We start from the raw sequence: 14375 nt of genomic DNA on the forward strand, positions 1-14375 counted from the left end.
TCAGGTCTTCGTTGCTGTGGGCGAGATTTCTCTAGTTGCAGCGAGCGGGGGGCTACTCTTTTTTGCGGTGCATGGGCTTCTCATTGCGGTGGCTTCTCTTGTTGCGGCACACGGGCTCTAGATGCATGGGCTTCAGTAGTTGTGGCGCACAGACTCAGTAGTTGTGGTTCACAGGCTCTAGAGCACAGGCTCAGTAGTTGTGGCGCACGGGCTTAGTTACTCCGTGGCATGTGGGATCTTCCCGGACCAGGGCTCGAGCCTGTGTCCCCTGCATTGGCAGGTGGATTCTTAAACGCTGTGCTACCAGGGAAGCCCCATAAGTTTGTTTTCTATGTCTGTGGGTCTATTTCTATTTTGTATATAAACTCATCTGTATCACTTTTTTTTTTTTAGATTCTACATGTGAGCGATATTGTATATTTGTCTTTCTCAGTCTGGCTTACTTTACTTGGTAAAATAATCTCTAAGTCCATCCGTGTTGCTGCAAAAGGCATTATTTCATTCTTTTTATGGCTGAGTAATATTCCATTGTATAAATATACCATATCTTCTTTATCCATTCATCTGTCAACGGACGTTTATGTTGCTTCCATGACTTGGCTATTGTAAATAGTGCTGCATTGAACATTGGGGTGCATGTATCTTTTTGAATTATGGTTTTCTCAGTTATAGCTGAGTGTGGGTTCCAATAGGCAGTTTTGTATGTGTGTACCTGATTAACAAAATGAATTCTGCACCATGTAAAATGTTTCTTTATAATGTAATAGTAACATGATTAATCTTCTGTAGCCAAGCACTTAATTTTGGTGTGTAGTTCTGTATACAGAGAATCATTTAGAATACCCCGCTTTTCAAATGGGTTTGCTTGGATTTAAAAGAAAACTCAGACCTCTGTAGAGGAGCATTTTCTTGATTGTCCAAAATAGTTGGAGCCATCTGGTTATCAAAGAAGTAGAGGAAAACATCTTTGAGTAAAACATCTTTGGACTTTTTTTCCTGCCTCAGTTTATCAGAATATCTTCCAATTCCATCTCGGTGAGGTTTTTTGCACTCTCTGAACCATACTCAGGTTCAGAATTGACCTTTCAACGCCCAATGAATGCCAGCCGATTCTATTCAGCCCCCTTTTTTGGCTGTAACCACAGAGAACATATAGCCTACTTCTAGTTTTTCTTCTGCAAGGTGGGATCCAGGCTGAGGAAGGGCTGGCAAGCCTAAACTTTCTATTCCCAGGGTGTTCAAGAATCTAGGGGAAGATTTAAACATTTTCTAATTTTTCAGAAGTACTTCACAACTCTTTTAACCTGGCTTCTCATTTCTATTGGCACAATAGATATTTTTAAATGTTGCAAAAACCTCAGTCACTGACTTACCTTTTCAAGAAGAATCACTCTAGTTGTGCCTGGCACATCGTATCTGCTTCATGAATATGTTTTGGGGAGCTGCGGTGGCTGTTCCCTCTTAGTACTTATGCAGGTAAGCAGTAAGCAATGTGAGTAATAAAGGGGTAAGGTGAAACCAGATGCAGCACTCCAAGCTTCAGACCCCATTTTATAAGAAAACCCTTATTATCCTGTCTCTGTCTTTATAAAAATAACAAAGTGCAGAAGGATATTTTATATCTTTCCTAGAGGTCCTTTGTAATGGTCAGTGCTGCACAGACCATTGGATCATTTAAAAAACATAATTTTGAGCAAGGTACTTTGGTAATCCTGGTTAAGTTTCATATGAAAATGTGTTAGGGATATAACGATTCTGGGTCTCAAATATGCTCCTCTTACACTCTGCCACAGGGTCCTTTAAATCTTGGCTTTTCTCATTTTCTCTCGGCAATTATTTTTTAGACTTCTTTTATTTATACAGGTCCTAGGATGATGACAACAGACAAATTTTATATAGAATTCTTCTTTTATATATTGTTTCATTACTTTTAGCTACAGTAACTCCTGATCTTGCTAAATCGATTTTGGCTTAAGTTATTATGCTGGCTATTTTCAAGGCCTCATTCTGGTGTTGATATTGGGGGCGGGAGGTGATCTCTGGTAAAACCACCTATGGCGTCTCCATTATAAAAGCAGTGAAAAGACATGCGTGTGGAATTATTGGTAGACTGCTGCTTGTTAGGGAAGCAGATTTTAAAATGCAGATTATATAATATTTGGGGATTTTGTTGCTCTACAGTAGAAGCTTTTTAAATGTTAATTTGGGGTTTGTTTTGTTGTTCTGTGACTTAGCATAAAAGGTTTTGGTTTTGAAAGGTTTCAGTTCACTCATTCCAGTTGTCTTACAGGACTTGGAATATAACACTATACATTTATTTATACTCATGAAAGAGGATAAGGCCAGTAACTCACAACTCATGAAACCAGAGGTAAATAATCCATAGCTTGTTCTACCACTATTGCCACAATATTTATATCCAGAACACAAGTAACAAACAACCCCAAACAAGGAGAAACCAGTTTGTTTTTATTTACAAAATGTTTAATCAAAAGTACGGTAAAGTTCAAATGGAGCTGCAAATCCTGGTGGTTCACAATGGTTTGATTTATTTTTTTAAACAGACCACAGATAATTAACCATAAAACATAACTTTCTCAATACAAGTTACAGTGAATTACAGAAATAGGCAGCAAGTCATTCACAACTGGTTGCAACTGGTTAGAGCCTTAAAGTTAAGCACACAGGCAGCTACAAAAGCACTTTCTCAGGGCACAGTTGTATTTTCATTCCCAAAGGGGAGCATCCTTTACTTTTTATATAGTATCAGTGTGTCCGTGGCCTGAGTGAAAAGTAAATGGGGTTATTTTCTATGATTGTCATAGATTTATTAAATACCTAGCAGCAACAGTGCTCTTTTCATTTCAGAATGTTTCACCATCACTAACTGGATTTTCCTCGTGACGTTGCCATCTGGTAAGCAACTTTCATCATCTCTAAATGGCGGTCCAAAATAGTGAGGTACAAAGAAGCCAAGTATATTTCTCCTAACCTCAGAAAGACTTAAACCTAAAGCTGTGGTGAGTCCACCACCTCAAGTACTAAATTTGAACAGAACGTATTTTGACATTGGTGAAGGGTACCTATTTCATATCCTATTTGTTCACTTGAAATACCATCATTTAGAATGATATGAAACATGATCTTGAGAACCTGTTGTCACAGAGTTAAACAAATGGTTTACAGTGATTTTGCTACGCTGGGGTGGAAGTATTCGGAGGACACCTGAGTGGACAGAGAAGGTGATTTGGTGAAGTTGGGCACTGATGTTTCCATGTGGAACACTGGATGTTTTGGCATTATGCAAACAAAACCCTCCAAACATATTCTGTGATGCTTTGAACTACATGTTATTATTCAATGATATGCTACACATCTGACGTGCATTTACTTCATGTGGATCAGCCTTAAAATCAGACATGACTGCTCTTGTGTGTATGAACAAACGAAGGGCACGTGGACAACCCTCACCACTACCACCAACATTACCAATTAAGTAAGAGGACCAACACCAGGGCTTCAAGCTAGCCTAGGTTTGAAACTTTGAGGTCTATGTGTCCTTTAGTGAGATTGGTAAAGTTTCAAAATTCAAAGTTTCTAGAATTCTTGAGAGTTCAGTGGCTGGGAGGAGAGTGCAGGTCAGGACTGAGGGTATATTGGTAGAACATCATCAAGTCAGACAGAGCTTGAAAGAGTTGAGTTTGCTAGAGATTGGCCTACATAGAAATGCACTGGCAGATGTACCAGAGAGGGGAGGAGTAAAGGGGTGACTTACCTGGCATCTGAATGTATTCTCCCTTGCTCTAGCCAGGCCTATTTAGTCATGAGCATCATATCCATCCAAACGTTTAGCGTCTACACTCTTGACTTCACTTTATATGAATTTGCATAAAATGAGGAAAGTAATCTCTTGGGGTAATACAGATAGCTTTCTAGCAGAGACTTTCCATATCCATTACACATAATCCACAGTTGTCTACTGTATTTTTGTTTCTAATTCTGTTGTACATCTATCTGTCTTTCTGAATGTACCCATCTTGCCAGTGAAGGGCACAAGCCTTTAGATTGTAACTCCCTACTCCCACTCCCAAGCTTTACTCATTATACTGCCCCAAAAGAAAGAGTGAGAATGTTAAGAACTCAAGGGACAGCCTCATTTGGTAACTTTTATTTGTCATTGCCTGCATTCATTGCGAAATGATCTCATCACAAAATGGCCTGAATTTCACACTCTTTCTGGCTTGCAAAGAAGCCAGTTCCTCCCCTATTTCTATCCAACACACAGAAAGCTCTTTATGTTTCTACAATCAGATAAAATCTGTATTGACATTTCTTTTCCTGTGGGTGTATTTCACTTCTAGGTATGAAGATTTAAACTATCAGGGCAATGCTGTATGTTTGTAGTTTCTCTGTTTTAGTAAATAAAAAGCTCCTTGGGAAAGGAGAGCACATCTTATCCACTAATGAATAAATATTTATTTTCATTTAAAAATGATACATGCTTATTAAAAATAATTTGGAAAAACACACTGGAGTAAAATGAAGAAAAATTAAAGTAATTATTTCTGTAATTTAAATCCAACCATTAATAACCATTTGATATATTTCTTTACGCTCATTTTCCCCTGAGGATATATTTTTTAAAACATGCTGTAATCATACTTTCCATATAATTTTATGTCCTGCTTTCAAAATTTAACCTCAGAATTCTACATGTAATTACATAGTCCTTATAAACATCATTTTAAATAAATATATACTATTTCTGAAGAGGAATAGCTTACTTAACCTAAATGTCAAACAAGAGTATTTTTTTTAACTTTTTGTTTCCATAATCTTACATATAAAAAGTAAATGAATCAGTCAATAAATAATGAGTAAATGAATGAAAGTTCAAATCAGTATAAATTTTTAAAATTTTTATTATGAAAAATTTTAAATACATGAATGTAGACAGATCACTACAATGAACCCCCATGTACCCATAACCCAGCTTGCACAGTGATTAACTCATGGTCTTTTGTTTTCCCGTGCTACCACCATGTTATTTTGAAGCAAACCCCAGTCATTATAGCATTTTAGTCCATCAATATTTCAGGCCCATCAGAACTTTTTACATTTTAATGTTAAAAACATTCAGATGAATAGTTCTAATCATTGTGTAGAGGAGTAGTTTTCTTCTGAGTGTGCTGTCATCACATTTTCTAAAATGTAACAATTGATCATAAAATCTCATCAGTGTGTTTCATAACATTCTTAGGCACATCTGTAAGCCAAAGGATAATTTGGTTGACTAGAGAGACATTTTACAGATTTGGCTAGGTTTCTTGGATGAATTTTTTTTTTTTTTTGGTATTTTTTTTACTTGACTCAAACTTAGGATGGTAATTTGCATGCCAGATCGATGCAGCATTAATTATACTCATTATTGGATATATGTTGTGTTATATACAATTCCATATTTGAGGTGAAAGGAAAACATAGGCCTTTAACTACTCAGAAGTCCAGCATGGCTGTAGCCAACCCATCCTAGATAAATATGGTGAAAATACTTAAACCAAATGTAACACTGGATTTAAATGTTTATAGTTTTTTAAGATTTATTGGCAGAAACGGAAGGTTTCCTCCTAAGGAGGTACTTAGGAAGTCTGTAAAGGGAGGAATTGTCCATTAATAGTCTGAATAATTTTTCAGAAAAGCACTATGTTTGGGGAAGTGGGCGTGGAGGGAGATGGTGCCTTGCAGAACAAAGGGCACTCACTGCCTGTGTGCCTGTGTGTGTTACTCCAGTTTATCCTGAGAATATTTAAAGAACCTTCTGTGGGTCTGTTTCCCATGGCTAGACCACCTCCTTTATACCCAGAGCCACAAGGAGGAATGCTTCGTGCAAGTAGGTTGTCTGCAGAAGACCAGTAGTGAAGGTTTTATCCTTCCTGGCTGTCTTTGACCTGCAGGTCAGTGACTGTTCCAACAGGTGTGTTCCACTCATCAGAGATTCAGGATGTGAGTAACTGCGTAACGTCCTGCATTGGTATAAACTGGATTTATGTGTTACTCACGTCTATTGAATCTTAAGAGCACATTTTCCATTGGCCTCGAAAGTGAGTAGCTAAGAATACTGATGTGCCTAACCCTTGGGGAAGGAAAAAAAAAAAGAGCTTCCCCACTGCACTAAATCTCTAGAAAAATATGAGGGTTTACAGTATGGACACATACAAAATATTTTCAAACAAAGTTGGTAGAGGAAAGCACATGGAAAAGAAAGAAAGAAAAGAAATAACATAAGCAATAAACTATCCCAAGCAAACAGAAAGCATCAGTAAAAATTGCCAGAAACTGGATGGTGTAAACAGTACAAACTATTTTTTTCTTTCCATCTCATTTCTTTTTCCCCTCAGTCTTCTGATCATTTCTGTTTCTCTTTATCCTGGCCTGGCATTACCATCGTTAAAATGTCCTCAAAAGGTCAGGGATGTATCTGACAGCTTGGCATTGAAGCAGGCATTCCAAGAAAAGATAGGTAGGAGCTAGCTACTATACTATTTTAAAGCTGCAAGGATATTTTACCATAACCCATAATACCCATATTTTAAAGCAGTTAACCTTTTCATCATTATTTTAAGATTGATGCTGACAACATGACAACTGAAATAAAGGTGTAAGTCTTCACTTTTTCCTGCATCCTCTTCTTACATGTGGTGTTGGATTATGTAGCTCATGTCATATAAACCTAGGATATAAAGTAACTTTTATAGAGAAGAGTAAGTTTACCAATAGGTCTTTCTAACTAAAGTATTATTCATTATGCCCAAGTGAAACTTAAATGTCTCATCACGACAACAGCTATTATTATTATTATTATTACTACTACTACTGTGGTTAATGATAGTGTTCACTTCTTGGTGTATGTGTGTGGCATTTTCTTATGCTTGGCCTTTGGGTCTGGTGTTTGTTCCATTGTTACATTTGCTATAAAACAGCACTTCTTGGAATAAAGTTGTATTCCATATCCTGTACCTGCTTCTCTCTAGTTTAGTTCATAATCGGGGTTGGATGATTCTGCTTAGATAGGGCAGGAAATCCTTTGAAAATCCCCCATCAAGCCAGGACTTTCATTTTAGACTTAAATACAGATAGTTACAAAAGAAAAAAAAAAAAAACGGTTTGTTCATGTCATCAGACCTATGTTTCAAGAAGTTGGCATATTTTCTGGATAAACTTTATTAGCTACGTAACACACCATCATGCACAATTAACATAAGGATGGGAATTACGGCATTCTTTTACTGAGATAACTGATGATTCTGCTTTACCTGGAGTGGTGAGAGAAGGATGAAAACTCCACTCAAGGCAAAGATATTCAAGGAGATGATTTTGTAGCCAACTCAGTCCTTTCACGTTGGAAATGCTGAGAAGTCTCCGTTTTTTCACCCTCCACTAGCGATTACTCAAAGCCTGTGATATAAAGAACTTCCTTTGGAGATGGTCTGTATTTGGGGGGACTGATGCGTTAGCAAACCGTGCTGGGCTCCATAGAAAACTGGTTTTATTTGTTCTATCCTACTCTATAAAATATTCGTAAGGTGCCGTTGATGTATACTTTTTTATCAAAAGCAATTTGCTTTCTAAGTTTCTGATGGCCATTCTGTGAATCAACCTAATGTATTTGTGGTGTGGGGATCTGTAACCTCTGAATGCTAAGTTTAAAGACCTTTATAATTACTTATTTAAAGACATTTTAGCCCTTAACTCTTTCTCTCTCTCTTTGTCCACAAACAAGTTGATTGGCTAATCATATCTGTATTTTTATTTTTGTTGCTGCACGCATTGCACATAAAACAGGAGAGAGGAAAGGCTATTTGTAAAAGGTAATTACAATGACAAAATTGTACTTGCGTTAACTGTTCTCATTTTCTAATGTTTGATTACATCAAGACCTGCACTCTAAGAATTGTGTTTCAGTTTTGCTAGGAAAATGACAAAGGAGAAAGGTAAATCCAGTTCTATAAAGTGATGTCAAGCACAACTTTGGCACAGCTACAAATATCAGTAGTTCATTCAAACTCTATTCCTCCACTCTGGTAGGACTTTGATTTCCAGCCATCCTTTGATAAGGATCCAGAGCAAGGAAGAAACAGACTACTTTTTAGACTTGGAGGTCTAATCTTCTATGAGGACATGATAGGTCTAGTAGATTCTTAGGAGCCTGAGTTCTTTCTGGGATGGCTTATCCAGCCCTTTGTAGAATCAGAACTCACACAATTTTCTGCAAATTAAATAAAAAACCCATATGTTAAGTGAATCTTTTAAGATTCTTTCCAGATCACCCTTTCAACAAACTTTTGTTAATGCTCGCTATGTGACAGGTACATGTGAACCCATTTCTTTTTTTTTTTTCTTTACCTTCTTACTCCTTATACTCTATTTATTTATTTTTCATGTAAGCAAGGAGAAAGCTCCTTATAGTTTGTAAGGGCCCTGTGCATATTTGTGTCTAGCCAAAGATTCAGTCCTTTCCAGGAACTCGGGTTGTCAACCGGTGATCTTGCCTTTGTCTTTCCTCGTAGTTCTGCATGTGGCGCCTGTCACTAGCAGTCAAATAAGGACAATTTTACCATTCTCTCCTGCTGCTCTAATTTTTTTTTAGTGCCGGTACGTGAATTTGTTATTCTTTATAATTCCCTTTGAAGTTGGAAATCCAAGGGGAATCTAAAACTGACCAGATGTTTCTGCTGCTGGAGAGGGAAGAGAGTGAGGATTAAGTTTAACGAAAACTTGGTCTCTAAGAAAAAAAAAAAACATTTCAGCTGGAAATCATCATTAAGTGTACTCATTTGCTACATATCTATTAATTTACATTTACTAGTTCTTTATAGACAATATCACCTATCAATTTTCTCTGGGAGAGGGAAACATCATAAATTTTGTGAACAAATACGTTCATGTTGTGGTTCGCTCAGGCCTATTTCTCTTTTAGAGTTTTAGTTCTATTGCCCTACATATTCCCCTCACCTGCTTTATGCTTTACAGTGAGTGTTTTCTGTTATTGTTGTCATTGTCGTCCTTGTTGTTGTTGAAGGATCATTATCATGTCCCATCAGACTGGGAGGCCAATTCTGCAAACTTTTCTAAGAGGGTGAGGTCAATGCATCCTGTCGTTAGGGAGGGAAGGAAAGGAGATCTGCCAAAGTGCTTAGCCTTTATGGAGAACTTCATCCTCTTTAGATGTCTGTAGATCAAAACAAGAACAAGAGTGATGAAGACCTTCAGAGTAAAAAAAGAAAGTCTTGTGGTCTTTTTAAGGATTCAGATAATATTGCAAACAGTGTGAATAAACAGGTTAGGAGATGGAAAATTATAGTTAGGTATACGAAAACACAAAAGAGAAAAAGAAAAGCTGTCATTTGTGAGAGGACATTCATGGGGCCTCTCAGACTAGACGTCTCCAAAGCTTCAGGCCCTGGTGTAAGAGGAAATATGATTAAAAAATAAAATTGGAGAAGCGCCTTAGAAACCAATCAGGATGTTTTGGTGGTGTGCTTAGTACTTCACAAAAGTGTTGGATTGCAGAGATGGACTTTTTATTTGCTCGCTTCTTGCACAGAGTCTGTCATACTATCCCCTTGCATTGCTCTCTGGATTTCCCAGGTCTCTGGGAGGACAGAGAAATCTGTGAATAACTACTGTGCACCCCTTACCTTGCTCAGTGGATTAAACATTTGGAAGCATTCCCCACACCTCATAAGGGATGAATACTCACAGCTCAGTTTCTATTGCCCTCACCTATCTTGTTTTTAAATAGACACTCTGCATCCTCAGTAATTATATTAAGCTTCTTAAGCAGCACATATCAATTTCATATACCATTTTAAGCATTTTTTCAGCGTTTTGAAAGAGAGAGTAGGGGAAGAGACAGAGAGAAATCACTTAGCAGCTGATTCACTTATTTTAAGCAGCTTTCCCCATTTGAAAATATAAAAAATTCAGGTCCTGGAACATTGGGTGATTTGAATGTTCTATAAGGATTTGAAAAAAGATTTTTTTGAATCATATGTTCTACATTCAGGGACCCAGATTTTCAGTTTAGTCCTTTAAAAAAAAAACAGGTTAAAATAAGGGGGTTTCAATCTAAAGTTTCTCTTCTTTTTCATTTATCATTATTATTATTACTATTAGTCAAAGCAGTTGGTATGAAAAGCATTTTTGTTGGTCTCACTGATGACAGAGCTTAACCTAATAGTCCAAGACTTGGAACTTGGTGTTTCAATAAAGAAAACACTGTTTGAGGTATTTTCCATTCAAATCAGCATCAAAAGTTTTTAATTAACACCATCAGAAATTAATGGGCTAAATGCAGTTCAAGGTTCCTACATACCCCACTACTGGGAACGAGACAGCCAGAGGGACCCACTGAGCACGTTTGTATTTTGTACTGTGTTTTTATTTACTCACTGAGCAGAGTCCCAGCTGCATGTTACCAGCAGAGTGAAACCTATGAGGGCCCCTCCACCCCAGCACTTTCACTTTGCTCACTGATCATTGTCCACAGTTCCTCGTGATTGTAATTGGTTAGAAAGTTTGAAATTACCAAGTCCTTGTCAGTGCAGAAGAGTTTTGAAATCGAGGCTTGATACAGCCATCAGGCCTGCAGAAGCCTAATGGCTTGCTGGGTGGGTTAAGAGCCTCAGAGCCCTGAGCGCTCTCATCCTCAGGCTCGGCCCCAATCACCATCCACCACCCTCCAGAGCTCCCTGTCTTAGACGTTGATGGCTTTGTTTGGGGCCTTTTCTTTTCCATCACTGAAGCCTCTGTCAGGATGCACAGACTGGACTGACTACTGGGCATGGGGAAAATAAGAGCAAATGGAATAAAGAGTGAAGAAGAGGATCAAGGAAAAGGGAGGAAAGAAAAGGGGAAGAAAAAGCATAAAATGGAAAGGAAGTGGATATGAGATGGAAAGAGCTTTGTAAATATTGACATTTGGCTTCTGTGCAACTGGATTTGATGTCTCAGAATGGAACTCACTGACAGAGCCTAAATGGTCCCTGGGGCTCTTTTTTTTCTCCCAGAACTTTTTAAAAGACTTGCCCACTTGTGGTCAAAGGGACGCTACATATGTTCATATAAGAGTCCATAATGTACCCGTCCACCACATTTTCTGGGGATTAGGAATACAGTCATATCCTTTATACATTATAATAGAAGAATGAAGGGCCTATAAATTCTTCTCCTGTAACCATAAAATATCTATTGTTTAACCTCATGATCTGGACCCCCAAACCAAAATTCTCCAGAAAGCTCCTATGCTGCTTGCTAAAGTGCAAAATAAACTCACCTTCAGCCTTACAGCAACACAGGAACTGCTTGGGCAAAGTTAACGAAAGTAGATATTGTCAGCAATGATGAAATGTTTATAGAAGCTTAAAGGTCTTAATAACTTTCTATAAATCTTCTCATTTATGTTGAAAGCCTTCAAGCTTAATACATTTAGATGCAACCCGTCACCTTTTCTTATTTCTCCTCTACTTTAATACAAAACAACAACAACAAAAAAATGCAAACCAACTACAACAGCACAGATAACATTGCCATGAATTCAGAATGCCAGGAAATTTTCAGTAGGCCTAGTCATGACAAAATGATGCAAAAATGCATCACCATTTTTAGAAAAGCTCCCTAAAGCAATTCAAAGCTTCCTCTCCTGAAACACAGGGAGATCAACATATATCAGCTCCTGGAGGGTAATTGGTGAATGAGTGTCAGGATTTTCATAAGAACTGCTAAGAGTCTGATCTTGACATCATAGCCAGAGAATCAGGTAAGCCGATTAGCAAATCATCATTTTTCTGTTTCTAAGCTGGGCAGTGTTAGGATTTACTATCCCGAAGTTTGACTTCTTGCGGGAGTCAGAGACACTTTACGTGGAATATAATTTAGTAAAAAGATGTCAGTCTAACCTTTCCCCAGACCATCCTTTAGATCAGGTTGTGCTAGATCAGATTGCTCAGTGTCTATGCTCCACCCCCAGACGTCTTTATAGTCTGCTTTAGCCGGTATGTGGGACATATCCCTCAGCTCACCTGTAATTCCAGCCACACCGAAGCAGTTCAGTGTTATCCCAGACTCGGCCTCTGTGTTGGTCTTCCATTTTCTGGCCCAGGGCCTTTTCCAATGCTGGGAGAGCTCAATAAATCTACACTGGATTGGGGAACTAGAATGGCAGCTTAATTTCCTGCGGGGGCAACTCTCAACCAAAGGAGGAACAGAGGTGGAAAAGAAATGTTCCAGCCTCCATTTCCTTCAGATGACACCCCTGGAGGCATTATATATGTATCTCAGAGATCCTGTGGAATTGTACTGCTGTCGGCCTCTTTGACATATCCTTATTATTGCCAGTCCTCCTCCCTGACTCACTCTCATCACTCCTTCACTACTGCCTTCTGAGGTCACCTTCCCAATTACTATCTGCACCAAGTCCTTGTCTCAGACTCTTCTTTGGATGGAACCCAAAATGAGTCAGGTAGTCAGAAGACTTTTTGTTTGTTTTAATCAGTCAGTTCACAGCATCTGCTTCTCTGCTGTCTACTACCCACAATGAGCTATTGCCCGTCATAGCCCCGTTCCCAAAGCTAGATAGAAGCCCAGTTGCTCACATCAATAGACTGTAACATTTGGAGGGAGAAACATTGTTGTTCTTTCTTTTTTTGTGGTACGCGGGCCTCTCACTGTTGTGGCCTCTCCCGTTGCGGAGCACAGGCTCCGGACGCGCAGGCTCAGCGGCCACGGCTCACGGGCCCAGCCGCTCCGCGGCATGTGGGATCCTCCCGGACCGGGGCACGATCCCGTGTCCCCTGCATCGGCAGGCGGACTCTCAACCACTGTGCCACCAGGGAAGCCCGAAACATTGTTTATTCATCTGTGGTCTCCTGTATCTAGCACTGCCCTGACAGATAGTAGGTATTCAATTAATGTTTGTTGGATGAGATACGTAATCTGCACAGGGATTTTTATTTCCAGTAATAAGAAATACTGGTGTGTTTCAATCATGTGAGATGCATTACAGCAAATTTGTTGCTATTAATAAATTTCTGAAGTATGTGATTTATTCTTTTAAAAATCAAAACAAACGCAAGACTGTCCCTATAATAAAGTTATACACCTGTGTTTTCTAATATGCTTTATTAAGTGGGAGAAAAATGGGTTATGTTTTAGTTTGTACTCTAGAAATTGCAAATAACCCTAGGTAAATCCATGAGAATGTGTTAGAATCTAAATATCATCTCTCCTGTACATCAACGTGGGGAAAATAAAGTTGAGTACTTCAGAGTCATACTGTAGGAATAGTGGCAGATACTGAAGTGTCTGATCAAATTCAACAGGCTTTTTAATGACTCTTGTTTTGGGGTATTTATTGCTGTGATTATGTGAGTCTAGTCTGAAATGAGACATGGTGATGTCCTGTTGATAGCCGTTTTCTAGATAGAAATCTAAGATCCTCTATATCTATAATTGGCACCAGGGAAGGGTCTACATTCTGTAAGAGAGATTAATGAAGTGCCAGAACACAAGTAACAATGAAATAGAAAGTTCAAAACTTTCTTCAGTAGGCCTAGTCATGACAAAATGATGCAAAAATGCATCACCATTTTTAGAAAAGCTCCCTAAAGCAATTCAAAGCTTTCTCTCCTGAAACACAGGGAGATCAACATATATCCACGTCTCAGTGTCCAAGACGTGAAATTTTAAAGTTATGTCCAGGGTGCGGTGACCAAGATGATCACCCTAACACCACAAGACTCCTTCTTTTTAACCAATGTCCCACTCTGGACTGAAGAAGAAGGACACTTCAGGAAAAGGGATCTTAATTTCCCATGTAGTTTATTTTGGCCCCATGTGAGTACAAAAGGACCTGATGTTGCATGTTAGCTGTACTCCTCTGAGAAAAAATAAGATTTTCTTCCCCACTTTAGGAAATTTCTTCAACTTTTATTCTAGGAAGATTAAACTATTGATGATTACTGAATCTGTCCAAAAAAAAAAAAAACAAAAACAAAAAGTATCTGTTTCAGGAAGAAATGGTGATTTCCATTTACTTTCTCAACATTCTTGCTGACACCCGGAGAACTGTAAAATTATAAATATTTAGAAACATTCCCTTCAAGAAAAGTCAACTATCTGATCTTCTCTTTTCCAAAGTGGACTTATTTGGAATTTGTACTATGCCCTGCAGCAGTTTTCTAAATATCCTCATCTTTTCTCCAGTGATTATTGATCAGCCTCCTAGGAAACCCCTTTCTACACTAATGTTGTTTTCCAGAAAAATATCAGCTCAATTGTGAAAGATCCAAAAGGAGGCTCTGAGACAATGATTATAA

At 38.4% G+C, this 14375-nt stretch overlaps 1 protein-coding gene across 8 annotated transcripts in view; it reads left to right on the forward strand.

The window, feature by feature from the left end:
• The window catches only part of ZBTB20 (zinc finger and BTB domain containing 20), a 798335-nt gene that overhangs the window by 448452 nt on the left and 335508 nt on the right, over window positions 1–14375 (forward strand). For all 8 annotated transcript variants that reach the window (XM_065875980.1, XM_065875981.1, XM_065875978.1 and 5 more), the window contains one exon: window positions 2869–2916. The gene's annotated coding sequence lies outside the window, so the exon portion shown is untranslated. The remainder of the gene's footprint in view (window positions 1–2868; window positions 2917–14375) is intronic.

Source organism: Phocoena phocoena, chromosome 4 (assembly GCF_963924675.1).
Source record: "Phocoena phocoena chromosome 4, mPhoPho1.1, whole genome shotgun sequence".
In the NCBI taxonomy this organism is placed as follows: Eukaryota; Metazoa; Chordata; class Mammalia; order Artiodactyla; family Phocoenidae; genus Phocoena; species Phocoena phocoena.